Genomic DNA, 8,753 nt, shown 5'->3' on the forward strand with positions numbered 1-8,753 from the left:
GTAGCTGGAATTACAGGCGTCTGCTGGCAGCCCAGCTAATTTTTTATTTGTTTTTTTTTTTTTTTTTAGTAGAGACAGGGTTTCACCATGTTGGCCAGGCTGGTCTCAAACTCCTGACCTCAAGTGATCAGCCCGCCTTGGCCTCCCAAAGTGCTGGGATTACAGGCATGAGCCACTGCACCCGGCCTCTTTTGTCTTCTTTTTTGAGGCAGGGTCTTGCTGTATCACCAAGATGGAGTGCAGTGATATGATTTCAGCTCACTGCAGCCTGACCTCCTGGGCTCAAGCAATTCTCCTGAGTAACTGGGACTGCCTCCTGAGTAACTGGGACTACAGGCACACATCACTATGCTCAGCTAATTTTGTTTATTTTTTTAGAGATGGGGGGGGTCTCACTATGTTGTCCAGGCTGGTCTTGAACTCCTGGACTCAAGAGATCCTCCCACCTCAGCCTCCTAAAGTGGTGGGATTACAGGTATGAGCCACTGCACTGGGCTTAGAACACTTTGATTACCCCTCAAAGAAATCCCATACCACTTAGCAGTCACCCACCTTTTCTCCCTACTCCCAGCCCTGGCAACCACTAATCTACTTATATCTCTATGGATTTGCCTATTTTGGACATTTACGTAAATGGAATCACGTTTGTGGCCTTTCGTGTCTGGCTTCTATCACTTTGCATAATGTTTTCAAGGTATGCAACAGCATTTCATTCTTTTTTATTGCCAAATAATATTTTGTTGTATGGATAGACCTCTTTGTCCATTCATCAGTGGATGGACATTTGGGTTATTTCCACTTTTTTGGCTATTATGAATGATGCTGCCATGTACACGCATGCACACCTTTTTAAGTTGGCGATGTTCTCAGTGCCCTTTGGGCAGATACCTAGGAGTGGAATTGCTGGCTCATGTCATAACACTCTGTTTTTGAGGAGCTGCCTGACGATTTTCCAAAGTGGCTGCACCATTCTACTTTCAGCAATGTGTGAGGGTTCCCATTCTTCCACATCTTCACCAGCATTTGCTATTATCTGCCTTTTTTTATTCCAGCTGTGATAGTGGGTGTGAAGTGGTATCTAATTGTGGTTTGATTTGCATTTCCCTAATGACTAATGATACTGAGTGTCTTTGCATCTATTTATCTGCCATTTTTATATCCTTTTTAGAGACATGTCTATGTGAATCCTTGGGCTATTTTTAAATTGAGTTATTTGTCTTTTTATTGTTGGGTTGTCAGAGTTCTTTATATATTCTGGATACAGGTTCTGAATGATATATGTTTTGCAAATATTTTCTCCCATTCTTTGTGTCATCTTTTTACTTTTTGGATGGAGTTCTTGGAAGTAAAAAGCTTTATGCTAATTTACATTAATTTTCAGGTAATTAATAACAGTGGTGACTGTCCTATGCCAGAGTAGTGTATATATTGGCCCCTTTAAGCTGCACATCAACCTATGAAGTCAGGACTCCCATCGTCCCCAGGCCATAGTTGAGGAAACAGAGGAATGGAGACATCAAGTTAAGAGGCTCCAGACAGTGAACCTAATACAGACAGAGGCAGGGCCTGGACCTGGCATCTGGTTCCAAGCTCTGGCTTTTCACCACCACGCCATCGGGGCTCTGCATTGAAGCCTTCATCATTCAGAGGAGACAGGAAGGTGGGCTTGTAGTTGTACCAAGAAGCATTATTGCCTCTTTCAAGCATCGGGGATCTTCAAGGGAGGGACAGTTCTCTTCCAGGAGTGGGGCATCAGAGGATGGGCTCCCAGGCTCTTGGCAAACAACAATGTTGCTGGGCCTCACTACATCCTGGCTGCTCATGTGTGGCTCTCATTCCCTCATTAAAGAGGCCATTTGCCCCACCACCATCATCTCTACCACATCTTCATCACCATCATCATCACCACCACCATCATTACCACCACTATCACCATCACCACCATCATCACCATCATAATCACCATCACCATCATCACCACCATAATCATCATCACCATCACCACCACCATAATCACCAACCTCACCACCACCACCACCACCACCATCACCACCACCACCACCATAATCACCATCACCAGCACATCACCATCATCACCACCATTATCATCATCACCATCATCACCACCATTATCACCATCATCACCATCAGTCACCATCACCATCATTACCACCATAATCACCATCACCAGCACATCACCATCATCACCACCATTATCACCATCACCATCATCACCACCATAATCACCATCACCAACACATTACCATCATCACCGCCATCACCATCACCATCACCATCATCACCATCATAATCACCATCACCACCACCATCATCACCATCATCACCATCATCACCACCATAATCGCCATCATCACCATTATCACCATCACCATCATCACCACCATAATCGCCATCACCAGCACATCGCCATCATCACCACCATCACCATCACCATCATCACCACCATAATCACCATCACCACCATAATCACCATCATCACCATCATCATCACCATCATCACCGTCATCACCATTATCACCATCACCATCATCACCATCATAGTCACCATCACCATCATCACGACCATCATCACCATCATCACCACCATAATCGCCATCACCAGCACATCACCATCACCACCACCATTATCACCATCACCATCATCACCACCATAATCACCATCATCACCACCATAATCATTATCAGCATCATCACCACCATAATCACCATCATCACCACCATAATCACCATCATCACCACCATAATCATTATCAGCATCATCACCACCATAATCACCATCATCACCACTGTTATCACCACCACCATCATCACCATCATAGTCACCATCACAATCATTACCACCATAATCACCATCATCAGCATGTCACCACCATCACCACCACCATCATCACCATCATCATCATCATTAACATATCATCACCATCACCACTGTCATTACCATCACCACTGTCACCATCAACATCACCAACACCATCACCACCATCATCAGCACCACCACATCACCATCACCATCATCACCACCACAGTATCACTATCATCACCATAATCACCATCAGCATAATCACCATCACCACCACTAACATCATCATCATCACCACCATTGCCATCATCATCACCACCATCATCACCACCATCACCATTATCATCAACACTACCATCACCATCATCACTGTCATCACCGTCACCACTGTCATCACCATCTTCATCATCATCATCACCATCATCATTATTTCCATCATCATCACCACCACCATAATCACCATCACCACCATCACAATCATCACTGTGGTGGCACTGAGAAGGTGTACTGAGCCCCTCACTTGGGGCCCAGCCCAGAGCTCTGTGCTTTACAACTGTCACCTAATTTAGTCATCCCAGCTGCTCTACAAACTGGGCCTGAGGCTCAAAAAGGAACAGTCACTTACCCCCCAACCCCATAGTGCCCATTGAACCTGACCTTTGCTCTTAACCAAGTCCTGCCCATCCATCTTACAGATATGTGAATGGAGGACCTGGTATTAGGGACTGAGGGAAGGGGAGGGGAGGTGGGTACTGGAGTAAAATCCTGGCCAAAGTGGAGGGCTGGCCAAGTGGTCCCCAGATTGTGGCCTCCAGGAAAAGATGCTTCAGCAAGCCCTGACAGAGGGAGGCTAGAGGCTGGGCTCCCAGGCGTGAAGCCATTCTGGACAAGGGCAAGGGTTGGGGGACCATGGCCAACCCTATCAATTAGTGCAATTAGGCGTCAGGACGGAGGCCTGGGCGCTAATTGCCTGGTGACCAGCCGAGGTGCTCAATAATGGATTAGCTGAGTGCTGTGGCCACAGCAGAGGTGGCCTTCACCTCTTGGGGTCAAGGCCAAGTGCTCCAGGGATGCTTCCTCTCCTGGGCGCAGCCCAGACCTCCGCAGCTGTGCATCGCCCCTCCCTTGCCTCTGCCCTTTCCCCAGGACTGAGAAAAGCCAACCTAGGTGGGCAAATACTGTGGTCACAAGCGTCCTGAGGTCCCTCATCCAGGCCCTGGCAGGGAGGCCTCTCCCTCTGCTGATACCCCTTCTCTCACGCGTGGGCTGTCTGGGGATTTCAGCCCCCTCTCTCCAGGAAGCACTGGGGTAAGCAGGATCCAGGGTGAGGACACCCTCTCCTGGCATCTTGGTCCCCCTCTGTAGATGGGGGGCCACTTGCCTACCTTGTCTCGCTGCTGGGATAAGAGGGGTCCACGTTCCTGAAAGCTCCTTGCAAGAGCTGCCGCCTGGGGCAGCTCAGCCCCACTGGTGGAATTGGATAGTGCAGTCCCAGCCATCCAGAATGGTTCCTGTCTCTTCACCCTTCCTCACGTACCTGACTGGGCCAGATGGAAGACAAGGGGGTGGGGCTGGTCTCTAGGAACCTGGAAGCTGGGCCAGGCACGGGACTTTCTCCTGAGGGCAAGGGGGAGCCACTGAAGGGCTCTGAGCAGGGTGCTTTGGGCCCCTTTTGCGTTGTAGAACAGTACCTGGTGGGGGCTGTGAAAAGGGGCTGCAAAGGGGATGGGGCAAGAGCCACGGTGGAAGGGCCTGTCCCGAGCCAAGCCGGGTGTGGGGAGGAGGCACAGATGTGCTGGACCTTGGGTGACAGTAGGTGAGCCCTTGGGACTGGCTTGAGGGAAGAGGCTCTCTTCACTCTTCACTCACTCTTAAGTTTCAGCTGTTGGCCCCTCCTCCAGGAATCATCCTGCTCTGCCCCTGGGGCCTCATAACGTCACCTTCTTTGTCCCCACCCTCGTTACTCTCTGACCCTGTCTCCTGCTCTGGGCCGCAGGCCTCATGTTTCACACCCCCCACCCCGCCCTGGGCAGGCTCGACTCCTCTCTCTGTCTTCCTGGGCACAGAGGAAGCTCCCACGCAACCCTGGCAGGGCTGACCTTCCCAAGGTGCCCTATTGTGCCCATCCGAGTTCCACCGCCTCATGCAGCAGCTCTGGGCAGCTGAGGCACAGGATTGTTATTATTGTTTTAAATTTAATTAATGAACTTTACTTTTAGAGCAGTTTTAGGCTCACAGAAATATTGAGCAAAAAGCACAAAGAGTTCCCATATTCCCATATCACCATATTCCAACATCCCCATATCTCCATATCTACATAGTCCCATCTTCCCACACCCCCATATCCTCATATTCCAATATCACCATATCCCCATATTGCAATATCCCCATATCCCCATATCCACATAGTCCCATCTTCCCACACCCCCATATCCCCATATTCTAATACCCACATAGTCCCATCTTCCCACACCCCCATATCCCCATATTCCAATATCCACATAGTCTCATCTTCCCACACCCCCATATCCCCATATTCCAGTATCACCATATCCCTATATTCCAACATCCCCATATCCCCATATCCCAATATCCACATAGTCCCATCTTCCCACACCCCCATATCCCCATATTCCAATATCCACATAGTCCCATCTTCCCATACCCCCATATCCCCATATCCTAATACCCACATAGTCCCATCTTCCCACACCCCCATATCCCCATATCCCAATATCCACATAGTCCCATCTTCCCACATGCCCATATCCCCATATTCCAATATCCCAGTATCCCAATATCCCCATATCCTCATATTCCCATATCCCAATATCCACATATTCCCATCTTCCCATATCCCTATATCACCATATTCCCACATTTACATATCCCCACATTCCCATATCCCCATCTTCCCTTATCCCAATATCCTCATATTTGCATATCCCCATATCCCAATATCCCCATATTTGCATATCCCCATATCCTCATATTTACATATCCCCATATTCCCATATTCTCATATCCCCACATTTGCATATCCCCACATCCCCATCTTCCCATCTTCCCACCCCCAAGTTTCCCCGATTCCTATCACCTTGTATTAGTGTGGCACACAGTGATAACCAACAGTGATCCGTGATTACCTAAAGTTCACAGTTCACATATGAGGGTTCCCTCTTGGTGTTGCACACATGCAGGTTTGGACAAACATGCAATGACATGAACCCACCACTGCAGCACCGTCTGGAGCAGCACTGCTGCCCTGCAAATCCTCTGAGCCCTGCCACTTCAACCCTCTCTCCCCCAGCCCCTGCCAACCACTGAGCTCTTCACTGCCTCCATGGTGTTGCCTTGTCCAGAATGCCATTGAGCTGGACTCACTGTGTGTAGCCTTTTCACATGGGCTTGTTTGGCTTCGTGACATGAACTTAGGGACCCTTCATGGCTTTTCATGGCAGGATAGCTCGTTCCTTTTGAGTGTTGAATCATATTCCACAGTCTGTACCACAATTTATGTATCCATTTGCCTACTGAAGGACACCTTGGTGGCTTCCGGTTTCTGGTGCCCATGAATAAAGCTGCTATAAATGCCATGTGCAGGTTTTTGGGTGGCTATAAGTTTTTAATTCATTTGAGTAAGTATCAAGGAGCGCAATTGCTGGATTAGATTCTAATTACATTTACTTTTGCAGGAAGTTGCCAAACTGCCTTCCAGAGCAGCTGTGCCACTTGGCACTCTGTGTTGTTCATGTGATCGTGTTCATGCATTCGACAGGAGGCATGAGTGAGTGCTCCTGTTTCGTACCAGCATTCAGGATAGTCCGTGTTCTGGATTTTGGCCATTAATAAGTATGTAGTGGTGTCTCGGTGTTGTTTGACTTTTTTTTTTTTTTTTTTGAGACAGAGTCTTGCTCTGTTGCCCAAGCTGGAATGCAGTGGTACAATCACAGCTCACTGCAGCCTGGACGTCCCAGTCTCAGGTGATCCTCCCACCCCAGCCTCCTGAGTAGCTGGGACTACAGGTGCACACCACCATGCCTGGCTAATTTTTGTATTTTGTTTTTTGTAAAGACAAGATCTCACCATGTTGCCCAGGCTGGTCTCAAACTCCTGGGCTCAAGTGATCCGCCTGCCTCGGCCTCCCAAAGTGCTGAGACTACAGGTATGAGCCACCGCGCCCAGCCTTGGTGTTGTTTTAATTTGCAATTCCTTGATGACATATGATGCAGACCATCTTTCCGTATGCTCATCATCTTCTGGGTATCATCTTTGGTGCCTGTTAAGATCTTTGGCCCCTTTTTCACTTGGGTTGTTGGTTTTTTATCATTGAGTTCTATGTGTTCTTTGTACTCATTCTCTGAACGGTGTCTTCTGCAGAGCCTAAGTTCTTAATTTTAATGAAGTCTAATTTGTCAAGTTTTTCTTTCATCGATTATGCTTTTGGTGCATCAAAAGCCATTGCCAAATCCAAGGTCACTTAGATTTCCCCTCTGTTACCTTCTAGGAGTGTTTTAGTTTGTCTATGGCCCAATTTGAGTTAACTTTTGTGGAAGGTGTAGGTCGGGGTCTGGGTTCAGTTTTCTCGCGTGGATGTCCATGCACAGGATTTTGCACAGCTGCTTCCTGGTGACTCTCCCTTGAGGAGCCTCTCCTCTGGGGTCAGTGGGTGGGATCCCAGCTCCGGGCCTGAGGTGCTGTCCTGGGAACCCTGGCACTCATATCCTGAGTCTCTGGGAGAGGAGCCTCATTCCCACGGGGGATGTGAGGGTACCAAGACCAGAGAGGCCAGGCAGCTCATCCCAGAAGGGCCCAGGTTGGCCCCTGAACCTCTGGATTCTGGTTCATGAACCGTGATGCCTCCATGCCTGGGTGACCAGGGCTTGCACCTCATTGGAGGAGAGATGTGGGAACTCCTGGGCTGTGCTGAGCTCAGGCAGGCTCCGTTGGGAGGGGGCTGTGTTGACCAATGTGAGCAGGGTGGTTGTGCTCTTGGGGGCCATGGTGGAGCAGTCAGGGAGGGCTCTCTGGAGGAGGTGAGACCAAAACCCAGCCTGGAACTGAATGGAGAGTCTGGATCAACCATGCAGAGTGGACTGGGGAACCCACCCCTTCCCCTCTCTCCGCACCCAACTCCCAGGTCCTGCATGTTCCAGCCCCAACACCCTTCCAGAGCACCCGTGTCATCTCCCGGCCCCGCCCCTACCCGGTCTCCATGCCTCATCCTCCCCATGCCTGTCCGGCCCCGCATTTATCCTCCACACAGCAGCCAGCGAGGCCACGAGCTCTGAGGTTTCACACGGATCTGGCTAGGCTGCTACCTGACCACCCTGCGCCTGTAGCCTTCCGCGTCGGTGGGCCATAAGGCCTTACCTGACCTGCGCCTGTCTCAAAAACAGGGACTGAAACAGGGGCTGCATGCAAAGAATTGGTTTAGGAGGTGCAGGGCCCCCAGCAGGGGAGGGGGAGGCAAGGCAGGGAAGGGAGGGGTCAGCCAGGGGGCCACCCCATCTCTCCAGGCACTCCTCCTGAGTGATCCCGCAGTGGGGCGGGTGCTGGCTGAGGGCCGCTGGGAGGGGGTGTCCATTTCCTTAGCACCCCCTCAGACAAAGAGATGTGGACAATGTGGAGGGAAATTAGCCAGGAGCTGCAGGGCAGGGCCGGACAATGTGGGTGATGGGGGTGCTGCTTTATAGGGGTCAGGGCAGTAACGCACAGAGGCTCTAAGCAGGGCAGGCTGCCACCGACGACCACGGGTAGACGATGTTGTGGAGGACGTCCCCTATGGCTGTGTGTCCCTCAGGCTGTTGCACGGGCTGGGGTCTTCCTCGCTAGTCCTCGCCGGCATCCCCCTGGCCTTTCCCGTTTCGCATGAGGAGCAGGCCTGGCTGTGAGATTGGAGGGTGTACGGGGCCGTCGTGGACGTGGCAGC

The sequence above is a fragment of the Pongo abelii genome, chromosome 3, assembly GCF_028885655.2.
Source record: "Pongo abelii isolate AG06213 chromosome 3, NHGRI_mPonAbe1-v2.0_pri, whole genome shotgun sequence".
Lineage (NCBI taxonomy): Eukaryota > Metazoa > Chordata > Mammalia > Primates > Hominidae > Pongo > Pongo abelii.